General features: G+C 51.3%; 2 long non-coding RNA genes across 4 annotated transcripts in view; one reads left to right on the forward strand and one right to left on the reverse strand.

Moving 5' to 3' along the window:
- Positions 1–3,490: 3,490 nt before the first annotated feature.
- On the reverse strand, positions 3,491–10,709 carry LOC120886491 (uncharacterized). The gene is made up of 3 exons (XR_013429983.1): positions 5,343–10,709; positions 4,938–5,054; positions 3,491–4,370 (listed from the first exon to the last, which is right to left on the reverse strand). It is a non-coding gene; the product is annotated as an uncharacterized LOC120886491 (long non-coding RNA).
- Positions 10,710–13,117: 2,408 nt separating this feature from the next.
- The window catches only part of LOC110597125 (uncharacterized), a 73,674-nt gene continuing 71,517 nt past the window's right edge, over positions 13,118–15,274 (forward strand). The window contains exon 1 of one of the 3 annotated variants that reach the window (XR_013429982.1): positions 13,118–13,298. This is a non-coding gene — a long non-coding RNA (uncharacterized LOC110597125). The remainder of the gene's footprint in view (positions 13,299–15,274) is intronic. The other 2 variants (XR_005727537.2, XR_013429981.1) reach the window with 2 other exon arrangements.

Consider the following 15,274-nt stretch of genomic DNA (forward strand, 5'->3'; position numbering starts at 1 on the left):
AGTGAGGATGGACAAAACCCCAGCATGGCCATGGTCTTCCTGGGTAGGTGGCCTGATAAGAGGACAAGGTCTGGCTTCTAGGGGAAGAAGTCACAGCGCCCTAGGGAAATGTCAACTGACACAACCAGCAAGACCCACTCCCCCTATTACTGATGTGCTCTGCTTTCTGATGGTCACCACAGGGACTGGCCCCTTGTGGATGCATGCCCTTGGTTAGCTGCACCTTCATTGAAACTCAGTTGAGGAAGCTCCTCCTGGTGTCTCTGCACTGGGTAGGCTTGTTCAGAGTCTCCTGTTTCCCGGGACCTTGGCCAGCCTGTGCCATGCCAGCCAACATCTGAGCCGTGGTCTGCTAACATCTTAAAATTTATACTTTAGCTCATTATAAAAAACTTTAGGAAGACCTTCTCATGACACACATCACTCAGCAAATATTAGAATTCTAAGATTTTCAATAGACTTTCGTAGACTTTGCCTCCATATCAGCAATAAATTCATAGACATAGGCAAAGAGGGCTGAACTGAGGGAAGGGGTCTAGAGAGATTCTGTAACATAGGGGGCAGTTAAGAGGAGCCTTAGGGACTGTCATCAAAGAGGAATTAGTTCCATGGAGTGGGTGGAGGCCTCCCGGGTAGAGAGCTGTATGAACAAAGCCATGAAGTCTCTTGATTCTCTTCAAAACAAAAGAAAGCTGCAATTTGGGGCACTTTTTCTTTGCATAAGAAATTTGTTGTGAACACTTACCACCTAGTGGAATAGAAACCCTTAGGGAGTGGCAGCAGCATCATCTCTGATTCTGGGGCCCCCACTCTTCCTGCATCCTCATCCCACTGCCCACACTGCTCTGGAACCCTCCTCCCAGCCCTGATTCCAGGCACCTTTGTCTCCTCCCTTCTAACACTCAGGAGCCTTCTCGCTCTGGGTTGATGAACATTCAACTCACAACCTCAGGATGCAGGGCTTCCCACCACCTCCTAGAACTGGAGGAGCTGAGAATCCTGGTGCTGCAAGGGTACTAAGAGGTGCCTCAGATCAAACCCTCTTACTTTCCTAGGAGGAGCTCTGGACCATTACCATGTTATGGTTCAGACCTTAAATGACTCCCATAGGTTCATGTGCAAAAGGCTTGGGTGCTGGTCTGTGGCACTATCAGGAGATGGCAGAACCTTTAAGCAGCAGAGCCTAGGCATTGGGGGTGTGCTCTGGACGTGATGTTGGGACCATGTCCCCCCATTAGCTTCCTTGCTGCCATGAGGTGAAAAGGACTCCTCCACCATGTGCACCTGCTGTGGCATACTCTTCTCCCACAGGCCTCCTACAAGAATGTGTCCAAATCAGCATGTAACAGAGGTACAACCCTGTGAAACCAGGACCCAAAGTAAAATTTCCTCTTTTTAATATGATTTTCTCAGGTATTTTTTCACAGTGACAAAAAGCTAACTCATACATCAGTCATCTCTTCAAATATCTCCCTCTGACCCAGGCATAAACAACTCTATTACCCACTACCTCAGGGTTTCTTTTCTACTTGGTGCTAAGTGCTCACAACAAATTTTTTATGCAAAAAAAGAGTGCACAAAATTGTAGCTTTCTTTTGTTCTGATGAGAACAAGACACATAGTTTTGTTCACACTGCTCTCTAACCAGGAGGGCTCCTACCCATCCACAGACCTAATTCCTGTTTGGTGGCAGTCCCTACAGCTCCTCATACCCACTCCCTAGGTGAGAGCATCTCTCGACCCCTTCCCTCAGTTCAGCCCTCTTTGCCTATGTCTATGAATTTATTGCTGATATGGAGGCAAAGTGTACAAAAGTCTACTGAAAACCTTAGAATTCCAACATTTGATGAGTGATGTGTGTCATGAGAAGGTCTTCCTAAAGATTTTTATAATGAGCTAAAGTATAAATTTTAAGATGTTAGCAGACCACGGCTCAGATGTTGGCTGGCATGGCACAGGCTGGCCAAGGTCCCGGGAAACAGGAGACTCTGACCAAGCCTACCCAGTGCAGAGACACCAGGAGGAGCTTCTTCAACTGAGTTTCAATGAAGGTGCAGCTAACCAAGGGCATGCATCCACAAGGGGCCAGTCCCTGTGGTCACCGTCAGAAAGCAGAGCACATCAGTAATTGGGGAGTGGGTCTTGCTGGTGGGTCAGATGACGTTTCCCTAGGGCGCTGTGACTTCTTCCCCTAGAAGCCAGGCCCTGTCCTCTCATCAGGCCACCTACTCAGGAAGACCATGGCCATGCTGGGGATCAGTCCAAACTCACTGTCCAGCATCATTCATGGGAGGAGAAAGATGCTGTCTAAAAATAACACTGTTTCCAGGCTTACTTCTAGAAACCTGATTAAAGGCACAGGGGACCAAGAGCCAAAAGCAGCCCTCCATCCAAATGAGTCAAGAGGGCCCAAAGCTGTCAAGAGGCACTTGATAAAAATTGTGCCCTGCCTGTGATGCTCATGGCTGCCACAATGTCTCACGGTACTCGAGCCTTTGTTTCCATACAGGTCCTCCCCTGATGATTCCACCCTGTAGTGGAGTGGCTCTAGATGACTCCACCCTTTTGGGGCCCTTCAGTGGTCCCCAGTGTGATGCCCCTCCCCTGCCTGTGCCTATGGAGAAAGACTGTGGGTATCTGGAAGGACACTGTGCAGGCCTGAGTTCACCGTTTTAGTTCAAATAAGATTCCTTCCCCATCTCCTGATGCAGACAGTCCCTCTACCACTTCCCCTTCTGCACAGCATGAGTCCTAATGAAGGCTATAGGGATGGGTAGAGTTTGTATATTCAGACTCTCATCTCAACTGGAGCAGGACAGGTTGTTTGCACTGAAAACTGGCAAACTGGGCAGGTCAACCTGAGGGTGGTGAGCCCAGAGAGTGACCCAGAGCAGTGGGGAGCTACAGGAGCTGCTAGGTCTGGCCGGCAGATGATCTCCAGGGAAGTGCTGGAAGTGGCTGGCTACTGCTCCCAGGGAAGCAACAGGAGAGCCGCTACCACTAGGAGCTGAGGGTCCCTGACATTCAACATCAGGGCTGTTCACACTACAATCTGAGGGCCACCAGTCTGTCAGTCCTCAGACCTCAGAGCTGCCAACACCAAGGGAGATTCCTCTTCATGCCTGGCCCTCAGATGATTGGTAAGGGAGACGTTTAAGGGACACAGATCATGAAGGGGTGCACAGGGACAAGATCCCCTAAACCAAGTGACCCCTTTTCAGTGGGGTGATGAGTGGGGTTCTGGGAGCTTGTTGGCTCCTTTCTCCCAGGATCAGTGGAAGGACCAGCCTCAATCCAGAGGCAAGACCCAGTGGACAGACACTTGTGCACCCTGGTGCCTGGCATCTCCAGTTACCTCCTCCTCTCAGTTCTCACTGCATGGTGCTACACAGACTCCATGGCAGAAGCAGCAGCCTGAAAAGATTTTTCCTGCAAATCTGCCTTTATTCCCAGTGACACAAGGCCAACAAGGTCCAACCTCCCTCCAGGCTTGAACATCCTGCCCCCTCCCTCTCAGTAGCCTCCTTCTGCCCTCCCCTTCCCAATCCCCTTCCCTTCCCTGTCCCGAAGACTGGCAGGAACCACCCTGAGTGAGGAGGAACCCTTGGTGTGCAGAATGAAGCAAGGGTGAGACCTGGCCTGAGGGGCTGCCACCCCAGAGGCCACCCACCAGCCCTACTCTCCATGGAGCCTCCTTTTCTTCTTCGAGTTGCCTGGTGCCTTGCACTTCCTCTTCTGAGGCTGTGAGGTTCGAACCTGTTCCAGATGCAGGTCTTTCCCTCCAGTGACCTCCAGGGGAGGCCTGGGGCAAGGCATCTTTTCCACGTTGCGGGAGCGTCCAGTGAGAGCGCTCTTCTTGGACATGGTAGCTGGAGGAGGATGGGGGATGAGGCTGCCTGTCTGGGCAGGTGGGGCCTGGGGTGCTTGGTCTCCTGAGCAGAGGGGTTCCATTTGAGGGCCCTGGCTCTGGCACAGAGCCCAGGGCAGCAGACGGTGCTGGGAGACTAGGAGGAAGTCCAGGCATTGGAGGACATCATCCACACTGCAGCCATTGGCTGTCCCATGTGCCCCCTCTGAAGAAGTGGCTCCTCTGTGTCCACCAGCACCTTTTCCCCTCAGGTTTAGGGAGGAGGATCTTTGGTTCTGGCGTGGATGGTTGGACTGGATGGCCCCCAGTGAGGGAGACACTTGACAGCTTGGGAGGATCGCAGTGTCCTTTGGACCCGCAGCTCTGGCTCTGTGGCCCTGCGCCTCTTCAGGTCCTGGGAAGTCACCTCTGGGGGCCAGTTCGGCGTGCAGACTCCTTGGTCGGTGCAGTGTTTATGTTTCTCTGCATCTTGGCTGGCAGCTGCCTCAAAAGGTCTTGAGTGCTGTTGGGAGATAACATGACCTTGGAGCACGTACAGAGGTGCTTCTCCACCAGTTCAGGAGGGGATGGGCACTGGCTAACTCTTGTTTATGCATGATGAGGGCCAGAGGGACCAGGGACAATCATATTTCCATGGGAGGTGGGAAGTGGAGCTGACACCTGTCTTGGTCTCAGAGAGACAAATTGAGGCTCTACTGGCCACCCTGCTGGGCTTCCTTTCAGGTTGATACCCTGAGCCTGTCATGACTCTTCTTCTCCTTCCTTTTTCCCCCACCTACATCCTCTGTCCTGGAGCATTCACACTCACGAAGCCATGTGTCACAGGCAGGATAGGGATAGGTATCTGCCATATCCACTTGGTGTCCTTCTCCAAGTCCCAGTAAACCTAGTGTCTCTACCTCCATAGTTCTACGTGGTGCCCCTTTCTGCTGCTCTACCTTTTGTTTCTTCCGAATCCCTGGTGCTCCTGGTGTTCCTGCACCTGTTCATCAGGTGCCCCTGCCTCTCTTGGATAACTGGTGTACCTCCTGCCTCTGGTCTGCTGGGAGACCCCACTTTCCCCCTCTACCTGGTCAGGGGTGAGTCCTGCCTCCTGCTCCAGCTCTTGTGTTAGGTCCAAAATATTTATATACGGTTCAGTGCAAAGTGATTCTTCCAGGAACTGGGGGTGAATCATGGTCTCCACCTGGGAAGAGAAGGAAGACATTGTGAGTGACCCTGGTGGGAAATGGCCCCAAGTCAGGAAGGCTTCTTGGAGAACAGGAAGCAATGATGATCCCATCCTGTTCCCCACCACAGGGTTGTTAAATCCCAACCACCAGCTACACACATGTACAGAAGCACACACACACACACACGCACACACACACACAAACACACACACACACACATACACATACACAATGTTGGGAATCTAAGCTCCATTCTATGGGTCCTGAAACCTTGTGGACACCAAGATTGTATCCCAGCCCACCTGGTTAACACAGTCCTCATCAACGTAGCTCAGTAGACTTGGATCTGGGTATAAATCGTCGTCCATTGGCTGTTGCTCCAGTCCTTCCTCTCCCAGATTTGCAGCAAGGTCTCCTGTGGACAAGTAGAAGGGCTCTCACATGCCAAAGTTGGTAGGCCCAAATAGCTCATCCATGAGGTCCATGAGCTCTTGGATGGCTTCAGGTGGGATCTCCTCGGGAGCCTTGGTCTCGCATGCCTTAGTCTCTGGTGCCTTGCATTTGGCTGCCAATGAGCAGGCAGGCTATGCTTTAGGGGTGGTCTTTCTGGAGGCGCACGCTAGGACAGGGAGGACCGGGATGGTGCATGGCTGGGAGATCCAATGTCTCCCAAACACCTGGTAGTAGGCAGGGTTCAGGGGACCTAACCTGGTCTACCATGCACTGGGACAACCATACGAGGACCCAAGGAAGGTACCAGTGCACCTGTTGCAACATCTAGGAGAGTCACATGGGAGGAAATTCTGAGCCACTGATATTCCACACACCCTGCCTAGCCAGACCCAAGTCCCCAGCAGATGGTGTGTTGGTTCTTTAGACAGTCAGGGGAGGAGAGGAGCTATGTACTTGGCCCAGTCAATACGCAATTCAACAAAATGGGTGGCAGGGACCTCAGGTGATAAGGGGGCTGTTCTGCTTGCAAGACCAAATCCCCCATACTGAAGGAAATGTTCTTATTTGGGACAACAGCCTCCTCTGGCCCTTGGCACCCTTTGGACACTATCATGGGTTCTTGTGGGAAAGTGGGGACCCTACCTGGCTGTTGCACAGTCTTAGGGGCTGGGGGCCTTGGTAGATCCCTGCTTGGAGGTACAGGAGGAGGTCAGCATTGGAAGATCCCTGACAACTGCATGCTTGGATCCTCCATCTCCTCTGCGGCCTCAAACCCCACGTACCTAGGTGGGGTTTGGGTAAGGGAGGCACAGGCTGAGCTGAGAATCAGGTGAGACCTACCAGGCAGGTGCAAGCCCCATACCAGGCAGGAGCTGGTGGCAGGGATATGGAGCTGTGTCCTGCCTACAGTGTGCCGGCCAGTACCAGGAAGGAGGTGCTGCTAAGGAAGAACCACAGTTCTGCAGAAACACTACACCAGTCAGAACCTGAAGGGAATCAGATCTGAGGGACCCAGGTAGGGTCCCTAGTTGGCCCTTGTTCTGGCTCTCACCTGATTCTGCCAGGAACCACACAGACCAGGTAAGTGCCAGAAGCTGGTAGGGATGCGATTTATGTCAGGGAACACCGGGGATCCTTATCCAATTCAGGCATACTGAGGCGGGGACCATGGGCCCTGGAAGGGTCGCCTGGGAGACCAAAGGACAGGAGAGGTCATGTGAAAATGGAAACTAAACTGAGAACATTGGGTTGCTTCCAATGAGGGCTGGTACTTTCCTTCTCTTCCCTTGTTAGAATGGCAAGGATTATAGAGAGAAAGGGCAGTAAAGTCCAGAGATATGTCCTAGGGGCATCTGAGGTGCTGGATGCCTCTGACCATGCGATCCCCACTGCCACTCTCTTCTGGAACATCAGGTTGAAGTAGTGGCCACTTTCATGAGTTATAATCGATCCCACTCTGTAAAGAGGTGCCACTTCCCAGGCAGGTGGCCTGTGTGAGCCTAGAGCAACTTTTCACCTCTGCAGAGCCAACAAAGCACAAGGAGACCCTCTGGCTGAGCTGGTTACTCCTCCCCATCCTGACCCTGCACCTCAAGACAGGGTTGGGATCAGGAGGATGGAGGCTGCAGTTTCTGGGATTGTTGCAGAGGGAATGTCCAGGCCTCCAGCTAGAGGAGCCGCTATCTGGAGAGCCAGATGCCTCCGAACCAACACATAGGTAGGAGACAGGCCTTGACTGACCCTGCTGTACAAACCAGGATCCTCCAGCACTCAGGTCCGGGCACTGAAATCTAACTCACTTTTCTGCAGTCTCAAAGAAGGCCATCCGGTCAAAGTTGCTAGTGCTCTGCCATTCCTGCAAACCCTTCCAAAGGGCCTCCTCCATGGTCATGGTGGGCTCCAGTTCAGAGAGAGACTGAAGCACTGGGCTGGAATTCATTGGGATCAGTCAGGGTCCACAAGGTCACCCTCCATTCTCATCTTCCAACGTTTCCTCCTACCTGTGTTACATCTGCCCCATCATGTTCATCTCAAAGCATTAGCATTTAGACTCCAGGACACTGTTCCTTATGGCAAACATTAACACCAAGGTCTGCATTGGCCTTGGGATTTTACTTGGGTTCTTCAGTGGTGTGGTGTACTAGGCGCTGAATGTCTTTTTATCCTCCAAATCCACCTGTTGAAGTCCTAACCCCCAATGTGATGGTATCTGGAGATCGTCTTTAGTGTTTAGGAGGGTTTGATGAGATCCAGAGAGAGGGGCTTCATGAGGGCATCAGTGGTCTTCCTGGAGAAGGCAGAGACACTGAAGTGATGTCAGTCATGTGAGGACGCAGGTGAGCCAGACGTCTTCTCCAGCAAGGAGAACAGAGAGGCCGCATGGGACTCTGGTCAGGCATCCTTCTGTGGGACTCCAGACTCCATAACTGTGAGAAACGAACATGTGGGGTTTCATCTGCCCAGTCTATGGCATTCAGTGTGGCAGCCCAAGCTAACCAAGACCATGCAAAGAGTGGCCTCAGAGCAGGGTTACAAACTGGGGCCAAGATGAACATCCCCATCCAGAATCCAAAGAGAGCTTCCCATGAGTGCCACATCACCGCAGGATCCTTGGGGTTCCAGGACAATGTGTGTGGGTGTGTGCAGTGTTCAGCCTTGGGTGAACAGTACCCCGAAACCCACTTCTCCTTTGTTGTCCTTTGTGCCAGGAACAGTCAGGTCCACGGTGGAAGGTGAAATTGCTAGGGGAGGGACCATCTAATGGAGTGAGACAGGCAACTCCAAATCCTGGCTCACGTTAGCTCCGGAACCTCCTCTGACCTTGAGTCTTCCGTGTGATGGAGAAGATCATTGGAAACAAAGATTGCTGCACTCACAGGGCTCTGATGGGCACCTGGGGTGAGGCACATTTCATCTACTGGTGCAAGACCAATGTCCCTGGGAATGTTGGTCTCTCAGCTCGTCCCCCACCCTCAGGACCTCCCTTCCAGTTCTCTAACATCCCAGCCTCCTTTGTCCATCCCATGCTTTTCCCTCTGTCATAGCTCCAGGAGGAGTTCTGGGTCCCTGGGAAGAACACTCACACAAGGAAGCAAGAAAGCGCTTCCACATCTGGAGTCTGAGGAAGGTGCCTGCGGACCAGGGTCTTGAAACGCTGCCAGAGTCTGAAATCTTCATAGTTGCTCTGAGATCCACTGGAGTCATCTGGTGGCACCGCAGCCTGGAAGGTGGGCAGTGCGCCCTCCCCATACACTCCACCTGGTGATAGTTGGGCGTTCACTGGGAAGGCGATGGGGGCCAGGCGGGCAAATGGCCGTGATGCTGGAGGGCGAAGGCCCAGGTGCCAGTGGATCCCATAGTTCTGGATCCCCCCACTGGCTGAGGCAGGCACAGTGGTCCTCAGGGCAGAAGGTGCCACGAGGAATGGAGCAGGCTGCTCCATGCCCCCACAGAAGGCCCCTGGGGCCCCCCAGTTGAGGGGTGCCTGAGTGTGGGTAGTGTTCTGAATATGAGGGGGCCCTGCTGGCCTCAGTTGTGGCCCACATTGTCCAAGGGTGGAGAGCCCTGGCACATATGGTTGTCCAGGGTAAGCGGACAGCACCAGAGGGTTACCCTGGGAGATGGGTGCAGTCACCCGTGGTGCCAGGGGCGGCTCCCAGAATGGCTGGTGTGTTGGCACAGGGGCAGCTGGAAGAAAGGGCAGGCCCCTGAACGCAGACATGTGGGCACCAGGATTGAAGTTCATGCCTGGTCTCTGGAATGCAGATGCTGTGGAGGCAAAGAAAGGGGAGAATGGAGGAGGGAGAATGGCAGCAGGACTGAGGCCCCCAGTTTCTTACTCAGTGGGAATCTGAGGACAAATGCTCACAGCTCAGGGCCCTGTGGGCAGGGAAACTGTGCAGTTTGCAAATGTCCCTGAGTGAATTTCATGCTGTGTTCCCTTCGTCATTGTTCTACCCTGAGAAAACTGGTTCCCAGTACACCAGGGCTCCCTGAAGGCTGTCAGTGGACTGTGGCACCTCAGCTTTCCCTGCCTCTGAGAGGTCCCTTGTGCATCCTTGCCAGACAATCCATTGGCCTCCTACGTGACTCCCTAGAAATGGATCAATTTGATTCTGCTCAGTGGCACCATGCCCCTCCCATGCTCGCCAACAGGGTAAGGGACCTTCCCCTGGGCAGTTCTAGGTACTCCAAGGTCATTTTTGAAGGTGACAGGTTCTAAGATTATTGCCCCACCACCTCCTCAGCCTTCCTATTGCTTCTACTCCTTGTGTACCCCTCCCCTTCTTTCCTAGATTTGCACAAACAAAACTCCCCTGAATAAAATCTGTCCCTAGCTGGGGGCTGAGGAACCCTGAAGGTCAGCCAGAAGCACTTCCTGCTCAGAATGTGGGTGCCTCTCCCAGAATTTCCCACAGCAAACACTAATGGGGGACAGATCCTGGCCTGCTGTGTCCCCAGTGTTCATTGGTCCCTACTATGACACACAAGCTCTGTTCCCAGGGAAGGGGTCTGTGTGATAGACAATGAGTTCCCTGAGACCCTCTCCTGCCCTGACCAGCAATGGCTGCTGAGGTTCATGGCAGGTGATGGGATTGTGAAGATTGGGGCATTTCAGAGATTTTCACAGCCACTGGTCATGTTGGTACTGGGCCTGGGAATTGGGGCCATTTTGAGGTCCTTTTCCTTTGAGCTCCCAATCACAGATTGATGGTGTCACAGAGAACCAGGTCTGTGCCAGCTGCCAGCTGTGGCCAGGTTGTCTGCAGCACATCTCTGTTCACTAGTGTAGGCAAGGAATGCGAGGTCCACCACTCTTCCACACTTGCACATGTTGACCAGGACCCCTGCCTAACTTCAAGTGACAATAGGAGTTGGGCCCCTTCCTAACTGGGTGCTATTCTCCTTCCTCTCTTGGAAAGAACCCAGTCATCTTCAAACCTGATCTTGAAAAAAGAAGGACACCCCACATGTGTTCATGGAGTACCCAACAAGGAAGATGAGAGAAGTCTTCCTGCCAACATGAAATGAAAGGCTTGGGCTACCCCACAGAGAGGGGCCAACACCAAGAAGCTCTGAAAGAGCTCCTCTTTCCATGAAAGTGGTAACGATTCAGAAGACCTCACAGGAGCCCAGATCTATGTTGGTTGAGGTTTCCTGGGTCCCTGACCTTTAGGAATCGAGGACACCAACTGTCTGAATGGAAGGAGAAGTTTTCCTGGGCAGGAAGTTGGCAAGGTGCCCTGGGCTGTGGCAATTGTGGTGCCCTGCAGCCTCACCCACAAATAGTATATCACACTGCTTTTGTGGTCATTGAGAACTCAACTGGGCAGTTTTCTAGCTAAGAACACTTCTCACCACTGCCCACTTATGATCTGAGACCCTTCAGTTGAGCCCCTCACAATGATATCCCAGGCAGCTTCCATGTGTCTGAAGAATGGACCCAGGTCTCACTCAGCCTCTCCCCCCTTCAGGGAGCCCAAACTGCCCAACACTGCGATACCGTCTCTGACTGCCTTAAAAGCCACGAAGTGACCTGTGTCCATTCTACAAGGATGCAATCCCTTGGCCTCTCTTTCTGCTGGCCCCATGTACTTCCCGTGAGTTGTCTGGATCTATGTCTTAGGAGCTCTCCTCCCCATGAGCAGTATCAGTCTTCCCTGGGCTTCCCCAGCCATGTCAAGTGTGTCCTCTAGTGGACTTTCCTTCCTCTACTTCTACTCACATGGAGGAAGTGCTCCATTCAAATTCCCGAGGATTTAAGGAGTGACCATCAGTCAAAAACCAAACCCTCCAGGCTCACCTCCTCCTAAAGGCTAGGACACTGGACACAGAGTCTGGAGTCTCCAGAGTAGGAAATGTCAACACAGGACCCAGAGAGTGACCTGGTATAGCAGATGCTCAGGGTCCAACTGAGCCAAGCTGGGCAAAGTTTAAATGTAAACCCCAGTGGAATGTTGGACCCAGACATTCTGCAGGGGGGACGGGCCAAGGGCAGCAGGCCTGGGTGGGGGCTGGGCAGACATTCCATGAAGAGCTCTGGCAGCTATGGAAGAACCTCAAGTTCACATCAAGTAGTTTAATAGAGACACAAGAGGTGTGTGCCTCCGGGCCATTTTGAAATAGTTTCTCAAATGCACAGGAGAGTGGCATGACAGGTGCCCCTCTATTCCAATGCCTTACCTGTCATTTTTGTTTTCTTCCCCTACTGGGCAGGGCCAGTGAGCAGGGCTCTCATCAGCCATAAGATCATGGGTATAAACAGCCAATACTCTAAGCTGTAGGGTGTGGCTTGCATTCTATAGGATATAATGGTTTTTCATCCCATCATGACTGTAAAATGCACACTTTGGTGTTTATGAAATATTCAACACCTGGTTACAAGCCTTTTCAAAGGAACCCAGAGGCAATCCTTGATACTCAGGAACTGAAAACATGCTTCTTTCATTCTTCACTTGTCAAGTCTTCTAATTACTTCCCACATTCAAGTCACTGATATTATATCTGGCAGGGTTTTTTTTTTTTTGAGTCAGTGAAATAAGTGAAACAATAGGGGCAGTATGGAAAAAGTGTCTTCTCCTCATTCCATAATCAGTATTTTTTTTAAATAATGGTTTAGTGTAACTAATGATGGAGAGTATATTTTTGAAGCAAGGTTTATTTGCTAGACTGAGATAGGTTTCAGGGCCCTTGGAAACTCTCTAATCAGTGCTTTGCTACTTAGCTTCACCCTGTACCCCATGCAATCCGTTTTGCACTGTTTCACATGCATATAAGCCAAGTAGCTCAAATCCAATTCGTGCAAAGAGGCCATGGGAACTAGCTGTGAAATGTCCTTCTTCCCTACCATGAAACAAAAAGGTTTCTGCACACGGATGTCCACTTAATCAGGAACATTGGCCAAATGGCTAAAGGCCCTGTCTGCCTCCTGTAGAGCCTTTAATTCTGTGCAGCGGGAGGCCCTTGGCAGTGTCACCTGTGGCATATCTTCTCCATTATCCTTTAGAGTGATACTAATTACCCAAATCCCCAGAGAGAGCATCAAGGGAGTGGATTTTCTTTTTCAGTGTGTTCTAAGGTCATGCGAATCCATGGTACACATTCGAAAAACTTCAAGCTGAAAGTATGCCATGTAGGAGACGAAGAAGAGGATCAACTTGCTGTCCGCTGAAATTGGTCGACATTGCCAAGTCTTCATTAAACGCAGAAGAAAAACTTTTAGAGAGAACATTTGAGCATCCGTATCTATTGGGAGAGCTCTCCGTATGCAGTAATATGCCGAGGACAGTAAATGCAGCAGTAGTAAAATCAAGGAATGGGGTTTTCAGAGGTTGCCCAGACCATACTTATCTGCCAGAACTGTTTCTTACTGGAACCTCCAGATGGACTGGGAGGAAAGCACACACTGATGAATCAAAAGGACTGAGTGCAAAAGGGGTAAAATCACCGGGCCCAAGCTGAGCCTGTGTCTCAGGGTCCAGAGAAGCCAAGCAGTGCAGCAGGGTGGTCTCTAATGCAGGGATGGCAGGTTTGTAGATGGACTCGCTGAACGGAGGGCCAGCCCAGAGGCTCTGGGACGAGGAGCCGCCTTTCCTGAGACACCCAGAAGCCTTCAGACCAACTCGGTGCTCTTCCTGCCTGGCGCTCCTGGCTTCCAGTCCGCGCCGCACCCCTCGCGCATGCGCACGCCCTTGGCTGGAGGCGCTCTGGCGCTCGCGGGCCACCATCCAAGGGCTCCGGAGTCGGTTGGGGCCCGGCGTCCGTTGGGGCTGCAGCGGGGCAAGGCGCAGGCGCGAGCCCGGACGGTGGGTTCCCAACGGCCAGCAGGGCTCCCATGGTGGCGTCCAGACTCAGTCCCATAGGCCCCGAGTACTGGACCCGCGATCCTCTCTGGTCCCCAAGGTGTCCCTGCCTGGTCCTCTGGCCCCTGCGCCTCGCCAGGCAGCCCGGGCGCTGGCCTCGCCTCCCCTGGGACATGGCCGCCCGCACCAGGCCCGGAAGTGAGGGGCCGTTGGCCAGTGCGGCCCCCACATTGGGGCGTCGTCCCTCCGTGTCCCTTGCAGCCTGTGTGGGGCCCGGGCTCCGGGGCACCTGTGCGGTGCCTGAGCAGCGCGGTCCTGGTCAGCAGGTCCGCGGCTCCTGTCGGTGTCAGAGGAAGTGGTGCTGGTCGTCTCCTTGTCCCTGTGAAACCTCTGAATGTTGGGGACACCGTCAGCTGGCATCCGGGTTGTTAGGCTGAAGGACGCGCATTTCCCGTGACGTTAGCGACTTTGCAGAAGGGAACACACTGAGCGGAGTATGCTGGGTCCCCTGTGGTCACACCGTGATTGACGGCCCTCGTAGGTGGGCTGTTGGGGGACAGAGCACCTGAATGGTGACGGGAGAACGGTGTGACCCCAAGTCGTGTGCAATAAAGAGACTCCTGTTTTTGTATTATTACATTTTGTGGTGCTCATCTTTTACATTAGGAAAGTTATGTGTCCTTTTTTTGTAAATGTTCATTGGCCACTGCGGTGTCAGAGTTTGGTTTGGGGGATGCTAATACGTTTTGATTCTGCTTTTGCCTGCGGTGCATGGTTGCATCTGACTATGTTGCAAGCTTTTTTCCTTCTGGGGAATTATGTAAATTCAGAGGCCATGAATTTTTGGTTGCATGTCCATTTTGAAGATGGTGTTCCAAAGTATTTATTTGCATTCATAGTTTTGGGTTTGTTATGTTTTAAGTTGGCTGGTGAGAATCTGAGATTTGTGTGTCTGGATGGATTATTGAGAGAAAGTTGTATCTCTAATGGGAGAGTAGGAAAGTTGCATTTGGAGGGTGTGAGAAATAATACATATCAACTCAGGGAGTTTGGTGTAGGTGTTTGTATTTTGGCTTTGGAATATTTCACCTGTGGTTCTCCGCACCACCCCCCACCCCAAATGCTGCAATTTTTGTTTATATCATGGGTTATTTGGAAGAGATATGTGCATGTGTATATGAGCAATGTTAAGTAACATCATTGGGTGTATTTTTGATGGGTATACAATCTGTTTTGGGAAATGTAGTGGGAATGTTTGTGTATTTAGGATATTATGTGTATTTATGGGTTTGTTTGGTGTTGTTTTATGGATTTTTTATTTCCTTGTGTGAAGTCACGTCTATGGCTAATCTTGAGGCATGGCAGAATGAATATGTGTGATTGTGATGTGAAGTGTATGTTATTCTCCATTTGGGGAAATGGATGATTTATTTCTTTGTGAATATTTGGAAGTTTGTGACTTTGTATATGCAGGTAGTGTGAGATAATAGGAATTTGCATATTTATAGGTAGCTATTTGATGCTTGTGGAGAGTTACATGTGTATGGACTGTAGTTACTAGCATTCTTCAGGTTTGTATGGGGTGTTTTATAATCAGAGTTGTGTGAAGAAAGAATGTTAAGGGGACAGGTATTGCAGGGGTATGGCAGTTTTGATGAATATCTTCGTTGGCAATGTGTTTTAAGTGGGGATTTACTAGTATGTAACTGGGAAGTAAGGCTGTCTGTATGCTGGGCTTGTGCATTTATGCCAAAAAGTATGAATTATATTTGTATGTATTACAGGTGTGTAATATGCTACAATTATTTCTTAGTATTTGGGGGATGTTGGATCTGGTTTCCATTTTAAAAAATTAAAAATTTATAAAATTTATGAGTGAGTTGATGAGTATTTTTAAGTGGTGTGCTAGAGAATATTGTGTGTGTTTGGCATGTGTACTACTTTGTGTATATTGAGCTGTGGGTGGATGAATCATGTAA

Source organism: Ictidomys tridecemlineatus, chromosome 13 (genome assembly GCF_052094955.1).
Source record: "Ictidomys tridecemlineatus isolate mIctTri1 chromosome 13, mIctTri1.hap1, whole genome shotgun sequence".
In the NCBI taxonomy this organism is placed as follows: domain Eukaryota; kingdom Metazoa; phylum Chordata; class Mammalia; order Rodentia; family Sciuridae; genus Ictidomys; species Ictidomys tridecemlineatus.